Raw genomic sequence first — 14,573 nt, forward strand, 5'->3', positions numbered from 1 at the left:
GTCCCGGTCGAGGGAGGTAGAGAAGCTGCTACCGGTGCCCCGACAACCTACTACAAGTGTTCAGTCGTTGCCTCGCTTCGGCAGTTGGGACCAGTCCAGGCGTTGATAAGTATAATTGGGAAGGGTTTGCATATTGTAGTGTGAATTCAGCTTTGGATTGAGTAATAAAGACTTGGATAAATTGAATTGCTCTCGGTGTGTGTGTGTCTATTTTTTTTCGGTAGCTGAAACACTGTGACCAAGCTAAAACGAACAAAATGAGAGGTATAAGTTTACCCAAGACAGGGGGTTACAAAAAAGATTGATGAAGGGAAGGCTGTTGATGTTGTCTATTTAATCTTCAGCTGAGCTTTTGACAAAGTTCCCGACAGGAAGTTAGGTAAAAAGGTAGAGGCATTAAGGTATAAATAAGGAAGTAGTGAAATGGATCCAGCAATGGTTGGATGGGAGGTGTAGAGTGTAGTGGTACAACATTGTTTGTCAAATTGGAGGCCGGTGACGAATGGAGTTCCTGTGGGATTCTTTCTGGGTCCACTATTGTTTGTTATATATATTAACGATCTGGAAGAAGGGGTGGTGAATTGGATAAGTAAGTTTGCAGATGATACAAAGATTGGTGGTATTGTGGATAGTGAGGAAGATTTTCGTAGCGTAAAAATAGATATAGGAAGGTAGAGGAGTGGGCTGAGAAATGGCTGATGGGATTTAATACGGATAAGTGTGAAGTGAAGCATTTTGGAAAGGCAAATCTAAACAGGTCATATACATTGAATGGTAGACAATTGAGGAGTGCAGAGCAACAAAGGGATTTAGGAGTTATGGTAAATAGTACCCTCAAAGTTGATACTCAGGTAGATAGAGTGGTGAAGAAGGCATTTGGAATGTTGGCCTTCATAAATCGGACTATTGAATTCAAGAGTTGGGATGTTATGATGAAATTGTACAAAGCATTGGTGAGGCCAAATTTGGAACTATAAACAAAATAGAGAGAATGCAGAGAAGGTTCATGAGAATGTTGACAGGATGTCACGGTTTGAGTTACAGAGAAAGGTTGAGCAGCCTGAGGCTTTTTTTCTCTGGAGCGTAGAAGATTGAGGGGGGGATTTGATGGAGGTGTTCAAGATTTTAAAAGGGACAGAGAGAGTCAACGTGGATAGGCTTTTTCAATTAAGAGTGTGGGATATTCAAACCAGAGGCCATGATAGAGGAATTAAGGGATATGGGGAGAAGGCAGGTAGGTGGAGTTAGGTCATAAATTAGATCAGCCATGATCGTATTGGATGGTGGAGCAGGCTCGATGGGCCATTTTTGGCCTACTCCTGTTCCTACTTCCTATGTTCCCATGTTCCTAGGCCATGGTTTGAGATTGAAAGGGGAAAATTATAAGGTGAACATGAGGGGAAATTTCTTCACGCATAGGGTGGTTGGGATGTGGAATAAGCTTCCGGCGGAGGTGGTTGAAGCAGGAACATTATTTACATTTAAGAAAAACTGGATAATTATATGGAGGGGAGAGGATTGGAGGGGTATGGACCAGGTGCTGGTCAGTGGGACTAGGATGGTGGGGATTTATTCCGGCATGGACTGGTGGGGCCAAACTGGCCTCACAGTTGTCCCTGGACAGCATATCTGGGGGCTCATTGAGCCTCCCTGGATGGTAAAGAATGTCATAATTATATTTAGACAATTCTATCCCCCAGGCGCAAGATTTTTTGGTTTTTTTATCTTCTGTTATTCTGGTTGTCGAACGTAAAAGCCATGGATCATTGGTCCTGACGAGGTTTCCATGCCAGATAATGTCTCCAGTGCCTTACCACTTCCACAGTGGCTTGAGCCTCCTTTTCCACTGCTGAGTCTCTCACCTCTGACCACTGTAGGGTCCATGAGAAAAAGGCTATCGGTCGCCCCTCCTGGTTCAGTGTAAGAGCTAGCGCTACATCTGATATATCGGTCTCCTCTTGGAATGGGATCGTCTCATCTATGGACGGCAGGGTTGCTTTTGCAATCAGGTCCTTAATATCTGTGAAGGCTTTGATAGATGCTGGGCAGGTGGGGAACCGGAGGCTTTTATCAGTGGGCAAGCCCTCTCCTCATAGTTGGGGACCCACTGTGCATAATATGCAAAGAGCCCCAATCATCTCTTTAAGGTTAACTGTGAGTGTGGGACTGGGAGGTCAGGGAGCAGGTGCATGCGGACAGGGTCCGGGCTGACTTTCCCTGTTCTGTACCACATATCCCAGGATGGCCAGTTACCTAGTGCTAGAGACATATTTGTCCCTATTATACATTAGATTGCATTCCTCTGCTGCCTGAAAAAAAAAATAAGGTTAATGTTGTGGTCAGCTTGTCAGTGGCCACCTACCAACTGATCCCTTCGCCATGCGGACACTCGGTCCTGGGACGCGTGTGCACCCTCTGGGAAATTGGGGTTTGCTAGGGGTGTCTCAGAGATAGCAACCCATCCAGGAGATCCTGGCAGTAGATCGTGCTCAGGAGGGCAACTTGTCGTATGCCTTCTGCCTGTACTTGTCACGATCCTTAATTATAAGTCAGAAACCCATGTGGTTGCATGACCAATCCCAGATCCGTTGAATTAACTAACAGGTGGGTCTCTTGGCCACTCTTTACCTGCTCCAGCATACTTCTGTCCCCCTCATAGTCCACGGTCGCTGGGTGAGTCCTTCTCTCCATGACAATTTCGGTCCCACAGCTCTTCATCTGGTCCGTACTTGGTTTCACGGTGTGGGAAGCATCTCCATTTCCAGGTCCTTAGATAAGTTTTCGGTGGAGTTGAGAGGTGGACGAGGGCAGAAGAAGCTTTCATCCCAGTTAGTCTATTAAATTGTGACTAAGATCAACCACACAAGACAGAGTGCAAGTTAAATGCTAGTTTTAATTGACAAATATATAAAGCAAGTTCTTGACTCTGTTCAAGCCTAGGTCAGAATGGAGGAGCCTAGGACTGGTCGGCTTTATATATGAGGTAGTCAGGTGGTGGTCCTGGTGACCTAGAGCTGTAATAGCATTTCACCACAGTATATTCTCCACTTATACAAATGCAAATCATTTATTTTATAAAGAAGGCAAGCCAGGTCAGGTGCCTATTCTTTGGAGGTGAAAAGAATGGTGTCCTTAGAACATAGAACACTACAGCAAAGTAGAGACCCTTATGCTCTCAATGTTGTGCAGACGCATATATTCCTTCCAAAATAAAATACTAAACTCTTCCTACCTTGTGACCCTCTATTTTTCGCTAATCTAGGTGCCTGTCTAAGGGTCTCTTAAATTCCCATAGAGGGGAGGCAGCGCCCACTTTTGGGAATCACTATGCATTGTTAACTTTTGGTTTACGGTAGCTTAACCCTTTCTTCAGCAAGGTGAAGGATGTCAATGTGTCATAAGTTGGACGGCGCTTTGTCACAGAATTTACTATCTTCCATTCATCTTCACGTCCAACACAAAACTGTACTCTCTGAATGTGATCTTCCCAGCAGGAAGCCAGCACAATTCTCTGGTGTTCCATAAATGGAAGACAGGTATTTCAGCCACTGAATGGAGCTGTCCTGGTCAGCCTGCCCGAAGGACAGTGCCCACAGAACATCTGTGTAGGGATCCACTATTGTCCTGGGAGTTGGGGCTTAATGGGTTAGAGAAGAAGACATTGTCGAGGCTGATCATGGCATACCAGAGTTTGTCGTCCCTGCCCGTGATATCTTCCACCAATTTAACCACATCGGAAACGACTGCAGCAAGAGTGAGTTGGGGGGAGGGAGTGAATTTGTCCAATTTACAGTATCATTCACCACGTGCCATTTTTCTTACAGACAGGCCGGATTGGGCTGTTTTCGGGGGGCACGGTGGGTCTTATCACACCACCTCATAGAGGAAGGTATCAATCACTTCCCCGATCTGCTCATAGCCCCCGGCACCCAATCCAGGTGGGTGCAGACTACCTGGAAGGGAGGGGCAATGACAAGAGGAGTCTACATGGCTGCCCCGACCACAATGGTTGGTGGGAGACCCTCAAATATAAACTGCCCCTTGAGTACATTCATTCCAAAATGTGGGGGGGGGGGGTGTTTGGGGGGGTCTCATTGTGACATCAGAGCGATTGCCATGGTTTAACTTGTCTTTCTGTATTATTGTGTAACAATGAACCCATTGATGACATCACGCAGCCAGCAAACCCAGTTGCTGAGACTGCAGTCGTGTTCATTGTGAGGGTTGAACGTGGTGCGAGTGTGTGGCACAGTCTTTGCCAAATACCAGGGCTTTTTGGCCAAGTGAGGCTCACGGTGGTGACGTATTTGAATTACTACATCATACGTCACTGAAAACACATCGCGTGTGACTTGCCGGAGAATGGGCAATGCCATGGGCAATGCCTTGGGGATGAGGAGCAGTTGTTCACTCCTCGGAAAAGAATGACATGCAACTGCTGCAAGAAGATCAGAGGCAGATGGTTACATTCCTGAGTTGCTGCGGAGGAATCACCAGACTTCAATGTCGACTGCAGGGAAGAAAACACACAGCAGGTTCTCTCGGTCACGTGTGAAACCTTTTATGAAGCAATGTAGAAACGAACATAAGTTGTACTTTGTGCACAAGGTTCATTACTCACATAAACATCAGACACTCATCATACAAGGAGAGTTTTGTGTTTCGCAGCTAATTATCTCCAATTCAGTGTTGGTAAATCATTTATGCTTTGTCCAAAGCATCTACAGATTGGGTGCTTCTTTTATTCTGAAACTTAAACAAGGACATCAACAAGTGAATCCTACTTGGAATTTATACATTCCTATTTTATAAATGGGTCCAGATAGTCTTATTTTTGTAAATTAAAATGAAAAACATTCTCTTTTAAGGATCCCCAAGGTTTAAAGTGTAAATGATAAAACTGGAATTACTGGATATTTCAATAAAAACAGAAAAGGCTGTAAACTCCCAGCAAGTCAGTATGTGACCAACCTGCTGACTATTTCTAACATTTGCTGTTGTTACATTTGAAGTATAATCATTTTAAATATTTCTTCTGGGAATAATTGGCTGTCAAAGGCAGGAATTAAATTCTCTTTATTGTTTTGGGGTAGGGAGAGTTTAGTGCTTTTTTTAGGAAGGAACAACATCGAGGGTTGAAGGGCCTGTACTGTGCTGCAGTGTTCTATGTTCTCTGTTTCTGTCGTGGTGATTTAAGAGTAAATATTAACCAAGGACCCCCAGAAGAATGTGCCCTTTACTTTGGTTTCTGCCCTGGAATGAGATGAGATGAAAGATTGAGATGAAAGGTTTTGTGGCTGAATCCAAATCAAGAGTGTTCTTCGTAAAGATGCACCAAGAATCTGTGGTTTGCTTTTCATCAAATTCAAGTCAGAAGCCTCAGCCTTGAGTGTATTGTCTATAGGTGTGAAATCTGAATGTCTCTGGGGATTGACCCTGTGCCATGTGTTCAGTTGCAATGGCTTCAGCAACCGTCGAACCAATGTTCATTGGGCCAATCCTGAAAGGTGTTTTGCCTTGCTTTTTCCAGATACTTTTGTTCTGTTAACTGCCGTGGTTCACATGATAATACTTTGAAGTGGATTTGTAAATAGTCATTAAGTTTTAACTGTGATTTTTACCTGCAAACCACATGCTTGTTCTTTGTAAAATGTTTTTATTGAGTTTAACATATAAGCATACATACAGAAATCTGAAAACCACGTAACAATTCATTCATTTACGAGTAAGGACGCGAAGAAAACAAAGTAAATGAAACTACATTGAGGATTACTTGTTCACCTCCAAAACAATTACACTACAACTCCAATCATCCAAAATCAGATTTTCTGAAATCCTCATATCCAAAACAAATCAGGAATCCTCATTTATCTGAAGTATTTTTCGGAGCCAAACTAACCTCTCAGGTTGAAAAAAAATTAATTGAACGTGAAATTAGAACATCGATTGTTTTCGTTTCAGGTAACTCCCTCCCCTCTCTTTTTCTATTCCTTCTTTACCTTCCCCTATTTACTTTTCTCTCCAACTCTCCCATCAAACTGCACACCACTCACTACCAGCAAGTGGTTGGAAGAATCCCTTGTCCTGCCGTCATCCAGGAGAGCGGCCTCTCGGCAGCAGTCAGTTGTTCACAGCCATTTCAGATAATCGGAGTTTTATTGTAATAAGAAATAATCTCTATGGTAAACCCATTTATTGAAATAAATTGTACAAAACAAAAGAATAAAAAGAAAAAGAAAACAACTCAAAAAATTAAATCTTAAAAGTACATCTAATCTAATCCCTCTCTCTAATCAAGGTTACCTTGTAGACAGAGTAGAATGGGGATTTTTGTTGAAGGTATTGGAAAAATTTAAATTTGGGCCACTCTTTATTGGTTGGGTGAAGGCCTTATATAAAAATCCATTGGCTAGAGTGGTGACAAATGGACAAATATCTTCTTCCTTTATATTATCTAGATCAGGGGTGTCAAACTCAAATTCACGGAGGGCCAAAATTAAAAAATTGGACTAAGTCGAGGGCCGAACTAAATATTTATTGAAAATTTTCAACAACATCTGCATGTTTTCTCTTCTTTCAACATATGTAATGTTAAACTTTAGGATATAACTTTAGGAGGATAATGTTACAGGTCAGGAGTAGGTAGCTCAAGTTCACCCTCTGCTTGACATGAGGGAAACATATTTGGTTCCTGTGGAGATGTAGTCAGCATTCACAGGCTGTGTCCATTTTGGCCTGCATCAGGACTCAGCATTTCCTGCTCATTCCTCAGGCTCTAGGCCTCTATTCACCCTTGACCCACCATCCCTCTACCTGACCAGTCCTTTACCCAACCTCTACTCACCCCTCACTCCACTCGCTCTGCCTCTACGCACCCCATCCTATACACGCCCCTCTACTGCCTCTCCCCTCAACCTGTTCCTCCCTCTACCCGTCTCTCACCCTCTAATCACCCCTCCCATACTCACCCTGCCCCTCCCCTTTTACCTCTTCCCTATCCACCCCTCCTTCTACTCATCCCTCCCTCTAACTGCCCCTCGCACCACCATAACTTCCCCTGCCCATTATTCCTCACCTACACCCTCTGCCCACCCCTGCTTACCCACCCACTTAGGCCCAGCGCGCTGCCGATCAGCCTTTGCGGACAGCCATCATCTCTCTCTTCACGTGCAGGGCCAAACCAGCCATCCCTGGGGTCCGCGCGGGTGCAAGCGCTGAAGGCTGTGGCGACAGGGAGAAGTGCGCTCACGCTGTGGAAGGGCCGTCCGGTGCCAGTCGCGCGGGGCTCGCACTGCCCGGGGGCCGTGCACAGCCTGCCATGCCCATCACACCGACAGGAAATCACAGGCGCTCGCCAATCCGCCGCACCGCTCGACAGGTGGGAGAAGTGACTGGTTGTGCGGGGAGTCTTCCAACTGGCTTGCCGGCTGATGACATCGACAGACTTCTCGTGTTACAATTTCTCGTGTTACAATGGGGAAGGATGTGCAATGAAGGGGGAGAATGGTGGGGGTGACATTACCAAAAAACAGCATCGGCTCTCGCTGCAGGGCGGGCCACCTCTAATACATTTTTGAAATGATCTTGCGGGCCAAATATAATTCTATATTTGGCCCGCGGGCCAGAGTTTGACATGTGTGATCTAGATCAACTAGACAGGGGTGTCTTTTGTCACCGGCTTTATTTGTTTTGGTTATTGAACCGTTAGCGCGAATGATTAGACAAGATGGTGATATTAAAGATATTAAGGCAAATGAGGAAGAGTATAAAATGAATTTAATTGCCGATGATGTTTTGATATATTTAACAAATCCTATGCAGTCGTTAGGAAGGGTACATGCAATGTTGGAACAGTATGGTGCATTATCAGGATATAAGGTTAATTGGGATAAGAGTGAAATGATGCCTTTGACAAGAATGGATTATGCAAACTGCATAGATATTGTTAAATTTAAGTGGTTGGATAAAATTAAGTATTTTGGGATAAATGTAGATGATAATTATAATCATTTATATGAGTTGAATTATAGACCATTATTGCATAAAATTAAATTAGATTTAAATAGGTGGAAAGATTTACCGATAACTTTAAAAGGGCGCTGTGGCGGCGCAGTCTCTCATGGTGTGTAACACCTCATGGTGGAGCAGCCATGGGAAGATGGCGCTGTCAAGGTTTTCTCTCTGCCTCAAGTTGCGTGCCCAGCGCACGCCTGGGGCAGCGATTCTGATGTCACAATGCACGAGGTGACTGAGCTCATGCTGCCTTTAAGAGGGTGCGCGCTGAATTTGAATAAAAACGTCATTAATGGCTTTCAATGCAGTGGCTGAGTCTTCCTTGGTTGTGTCCAGCATGACAGTGTTTTAAAATGAATGTTTTCCCCCGTATTCAGTATTTTTGTCAATCGATTCCATGTAGGATTCCTAACAAGTTTTATAAGGATTTCCATGTGCTGGGAAGATCTTTATTATGGAAAGGTAAATTGGCAAGAGTGTCTATACAAAAATTGTCTTGGAGTTTTATAATTACCACATTTTCAGAATTATTATGAAGCGGCACAATTAAAGTTTATTAATAGAATGGTTGGATCACAACAATCTTTATGTTGGGCTAAAATCCAAATGGCTCAGCTTCATGAACAAAGAATGAAACAGTTTATTTTTAAATGGAATGCTCAACTTTTCCAAAATTATCCTTTACTGGTGTTAAAACATTTGATCGAATTATGGTATCGGACCACAATTTTATTAGTGCTGAGTGTAAAATTTTGGCGAAAACCCCTTTGTATTATAATAAGCTTTTTTTTCTTTATAAATAAATCATGTATTCCTGAAAATTTGGGAAAAGAAAGGTATTATATTGGTCGAAGATTGTTATGAAGCTGACAATTTTGTTTCATTTCAATGATTGAATGAAAAATATGGAATTCCTTCAAATACATTGTTTACTTTTGATCAGGTCCATGCTTTGTTACTGGATAATTTTGGACACAGTTTGAGATCACCTAGAAGGACGAGATTCGAATGTTTAATTATTGAAGGAGGGAAAAAGGGATTGATTACAGAAATGTATGCTTTATTACAAAATAAGATGTCTAAGTCGGATATTTATAAAGCGAGAAGTAAGAGGAAGGAGGATTTGTCGGTTTCAATTTCTCAGGATGATTGGATGACATTATGTGAGGACAGTGTGACTAAGTCAGTAAACGTAAAATATAGATTCGTTCATTATAATTTTATTCATCAACTTTACTTAACTCCTGAGAAGTTGAAGAGGTATGTATTTATCTCTTTGGATATGTGTTTTCAATGTGGGGAAGAGATAGGGTCTTTTTGCATTCAGTATGGTTATGTGATAAGGTGAAACCCTTTCGGAATGGAATTATGGAACTTTTGCAGGGGTTGTTTAAATTTAAGCTTTCATTAGAGCCGTTAGTATTTTTATTGGGACATATTAAGTAAAATGGAGTTTGGAAATGAAATTGGATAAATTTCAAATTGCATTTATTCGGTTGGCATTGGCAGTAGCGAGAAAATGTAAAGCTATAACCTGGAAAGATGAAATTGAATTAAGTATTCAGAGATGGCACATGAAATTGCAATTATGTACTCAATTGGAAAAGATAACTTACAATTTTCACCATCAGTCTACCTTTTTTGTTAATGTGCGGGGACCCTCTGTGAAAAGTATGGGTCTAAATATGTCATGGTTGGTTGGTGACATCAAACCCGACTATGATGGTTTGTTTTTTTAGTTTGAAGTTGTAGGGGATGGGAGGGAGCTAAGAGGGGGGGTGGGAGGGGGGTATATATGGGGAAATTTTTTCTTTCTTTCTTTTTCAATCTTTTTATTATTATTATAATTTATAAACACATACAGTTCAAAGAGATATAAAAAATACATAGTAAGTAATGAATTAATACAGAGATATTAAACAATAATATTACAGAATAAAAATATATCATAAAAAAAATTTTGATCAGTTTAGGGTGTGAACTATCTCTAAAAAAAAGATATAATTAATAACAATATATGAAAAAAGAGAGAAAAAAAAACCCCAAAAAAGAAGAAAAAACAAATCTGAATTAAAAAAAACTTTAAAAAAAAGTCTACAGATATAGCTAAACCACGCCGATCACTCCGATCTCATCTTACAGCCCAATTATCATACATAAACATAGAAAGAAAACAGAGCCAGATCAACTCACCACAAATGAAAATATTGAATAAATGGTCGCCAGGTTAACTCAAACTTAGAATGGGATTCATAGACAGAGTTTCTAATTTTCTCTAAATTTAAACATAGTATAGTTTGGGTAAACCATTGGAAAACAGTGGGAGGATTTACCTCTTTCCAATTTAATAGTATAGATCTTCTAGCCATTAGTGTAAGAAAAGCAATCATACGATCCGCAGGAAGAGATAAATAAGTCAAATCTATCACAGGTAATCCAAAAATTGCAGTAATGGGATGTGGTTGTAAATCAATATTCAAAACAGTAGATATAATGGAAAAAATTTCCTTCCAATAATTCTGTAAAGAGGGACAGGACCAAAACATATGTGTAAGGGAAGCTATTTCCAATTGACATTTATCACATATAGGATCGATATGAGAATAAAAGCGATGGAGTTTATCTTTAGACATATGAGCTCTATGAACAACTTTAAACTGTATTAGTGAATGTTTTGCACATAGAGAAGAAGAGTTTACCAGTCGCAGAATTTTATTCCAATTTTCATTAGAAATATGAAGGTTGAGTTCTCTTTCCCAATCATTTTTAAACTTTTCAAAAGTCCCAGAATTTATTTTTGTAATTATATTATATAATTTAGATATCACACCTTTTGGAGGGAATTTTGAATATAGTATATCCTCTAAAACAGTCGTAGTCTCCCGATTGGGAAAAGAGGGTAAAGTCGAAACTAAGAAACTCCTAATCTGCAAATGAGATGAGATCGAGGTAAATCATATTTCATGGATAATTGTTCAAATGACATGAAAGAGTTATCCAAGAATAAATCCGAAAAGCATGTTATACCTTTAACTTTCCAGAGTAAATAAGCTTGATCAATTAGAGAGGGATGAAAAAGGAAATTTAGTACAATAGGAGTTTCCAAGATAAAATGACTTAGGCTAAAAAATCTCCAGAATTGAAACCATATACGTAGTGTATGTTTAGCCATTGGATTATCAATTTGTTTATATAATTTAGTAAGAGTAAAAGACAGAGCAGCTCCCAAAATAGAGCTAATTGAAAAATTTTGTATCGGTTTAATTTCTAAATTTACCCAATGGGGATTTAGAGATAATTCTGAATAATTCAACCAATACCTTAAGTAATTAATATTAATTGCCCAGTAATAAATTCTAAAGTTGTGGGAAATTTTTGTATGTTAATATAATGTATTTTATTGTGGATTTTGAATTTGATTTTAAATAAAGTATACAAAAAGAAGGTTACTTTGTAGACCACATGCTAATAGTTCCTTTTATTGTTGTTCAATAATAACTGATCCTTTCCTGCTTTGAAACCGTAGTTCTGTGAAATCTCCACAGCGGCTTCTCTGTGTATTTGTTCACAACCTGATCCCATGCACTAATTCATAAGGTGGTGTCTGCAACATATCTTAAGGAAGGCTGAGACGACCACAGATTACTTGTGATTGTTGTTTACTTTCAAGCAGAATTCCTAAAGTTGGCTCGGCGAAGTGTTCTTCTCACTTCTCTGAATGTGCAGTGTGACGAGAGTTTTAGAGGTGGCTTGGAATGAATTACTAGAGCACCTTGCCCACACACATTTGAAAACCCAGAATTTTAGCGGACTTTTCCATCCTGCTTTTTGCAGAGGATCAAAAAAGTATCCACATACAGCTCGCCTAGGAGAGCATGTGACTTTAGTAGGCAGAGTCTGAACACCTTTGCTCTCAGAGAGGGAGGGAGTGAGAGAGAAGGAGTCACAGAAATCAGTTCCAGAGGGACAAACTTTGAAAGGCTGCCTGGTCAAAGGAGAAGACTGATGGTCTGAAAGATGACCTGAAAGAAAAAGGATCATCCAGAGAATCCTGAAGGGGGCAAGTTTTGTCAGAAAGACTGATTGAGAAGGAATCAGTTGCTTATGCTCTGGAAATGGAATCTCTCTCTCTGAAAACCAGCAAGAACCCTCCTGAGTGGTAACCATTTGTCTGTTAAACTCTAAAGCCTGGTGAACTTTGCTAATGTTAATTTATGTGCACAGTGCAAGAATTGCCTGCAACCAGTGAGATTGGACTGTGATCCAAAGAACTTTTCTAATCTTCAATATACATTACACCCACCTGCGCTTAGTATTTGAGGGTGGATTAAGTGGGTTAGGTAGGATAAGTTCAATTCTGTTTTCTTGTTCAAATATAATTCTGAACTACTTTTGTTTAAATAACCCAGTGTTGTCGTGCATATCTATTGCTGCTGGGTTTTGGGGTCGTCTGGACTCTGTAACCTTTTATGGGGGCTCATCCTTTAGGATTTGGACATTGCAGTTTTATGATTTATTAGTTGATTGGGTTGTTTTTGCAGGCTATTTTTGCAAGCTAACTTAAAGCTTTTGTCTGGAAAAACTGCAGCAATGGATGTTGATACATTTTTGTTACATCCATCACCTGCATAACTGCAGAAGGTGAGAAAATAGCAACTAATGGCTATTTCTGAGGCATTGAAAATTGTTGAAGTTAAACATTGGATGAGAAAAGTACAAACGCAGAGGATTGTAATAGTGAAATATTATATGTGAAGGAAAATTTGTTGAGGAAGACTTCGAAAATTTTCCAGAGAATAGATCTTTTGAATTGCAATTGGGATTGGAGAAATCAAGGGTGCAAGATGACCTGGAGAAACCTAATTTTGAGTTGCAGAGACAACAATATGAAGCAGTCCAAGCAGGAAAGCAAAGAGAAGAGGCTTAAAAGCAAAGAGAAGAGGCTGAAAAACAGAGGAAATATGAGTGAGAGGAAATTGAAAAGGACAGTTTCAATTAGAGAAGTTCAAAATGGAGATGGAGCGAAGTAAGAGGATTGAGGCTGTAACTCCTGGGGAGAGGTATTTGGCGAATGAATAGGTAAATCTAGGGTCTCCTTTTGATGAGGGAGATAGAGATACATATTTTCAGCTTTTTGAAAAGGTTGGTGAGAGCTCAAGAGGCTGAAAGAAAAGTGGCCTCTCATGCTTCAAGGTGTATTGAAGGGATAAGCACAAATTGCATCTTGTAGCTTGACTGCAGAGCAAGTGGCAGATTGTACAGAGATACCTTCCCCCTAACATTCTTCTGCCTCCTGGATTGGTTTAGCATTAGGTAATTCTGCCCACCTGGATTCTAACTTCTTATCAGTTTATGTGCCTTCCTGCAAACTTGTTAGCCAGGAAATATCATGTCTTTGTTCTTTACTCATTAATCAATCCCCAAGACTTGCTAAAGCTATCTACTTGCTATCCTGTTTTGAAGATCCTTATTTTATTATACTTTTATAACCCTTCCTCCCATTCCAGCATCCCTTCACCCTGATTTAACCCATAATACTTCATTTCTAATGAGCACTTGCTTGACTCCTCACATTCCAGTATCCCTTCACCTTAAGTTAACCCATAATACTTCATTTTTAATTAGCACTTGCTTGACTCCTCACATTCCAGTATCCCTTTTTCTTTAGCTAGGCTTAGTAAATCCCCATTCGGTAGTGTTCTGTTAAGCTTGGTCCCTTTCCCAGCGAGTGAGTAAACGAACTGCGGCCTCAGCGTCATCAGACGGAGTTTGGGAAGCATACATCATTTGGGTTGTAGTGACCTGCCGAAGGGCCCGTTGAATTAAACATTGCACACAAGTCTTTAGGAAGGGAAGCACTATAATGGTCAGAATAGCGAGTCCAGCTGCTATAAGGGCTGTGGGTATCAGACTCCAGTTACCAATAAAAGTCTAGTTCATCCCACACCGGACCAAGGTTGCCCCGTCTGAACCTGGGGATGGGAAGATTTTCAAACTCCTGAAGAAGTGTCTTTAACCGCCCGACCGTTGTGAGCATTGTCCTTAACCAGTCTTTCACAAACGCTGCCTTCAGCAGCCAACGAGTAATGAAGAGCCAGGCGGTTTTGTTGAACTGTGGCTCATATCTGTCGTTTTTCTTCAGCCCCTAAATTCAGGCCATTGCTATCTGTTCGGTAATGATCTCCAAGGCTGCCTGGAGTCTGATTAAATGATTTAAATGCCAAGCAGCCTTAGTATTCTGGAGCAGCTAACTTCATTTACAGCTGGAACTCCCCTTACAGTGGTGGGTTTTTTTTTGACATTCCGAATGTCTGTGTGACCCAAAGGATGCTTTACAGGAGACCAAGTTGGGGAGGGGTGTTTCTTGTCACTTAACCTGTGAATTGCAGCTTGTCTGCGAACATTAGCATAAGTATCACTGAGCCTGTGAGTTGCAGCCTGTCTGTGAACATTAGCATATGTATTAACTCTATCTCTGCCACATGTACAATCCTGACTACCATTCTGTCTGTCTTTGTGCTATCCCTTTAAAACTCCTCTCTTTAATACCTGCAGAGGCC

The sequence above is a fragment of the Narcine bancroftii genome, chromosome 13 (assembly GCF_036971445.1).
Source record: "Narcine bancroftii isolate sNarBan1 chromosome 13, sNarBan1.hap1, whole genome shotgun sequence".
NCBI classification, from domain to species: Eukaryota; Metazoa; Chordata; class Chondrichthyes; order Torpediniformes; family Narcinidae; genus Narcine; species Narcine bancroftii.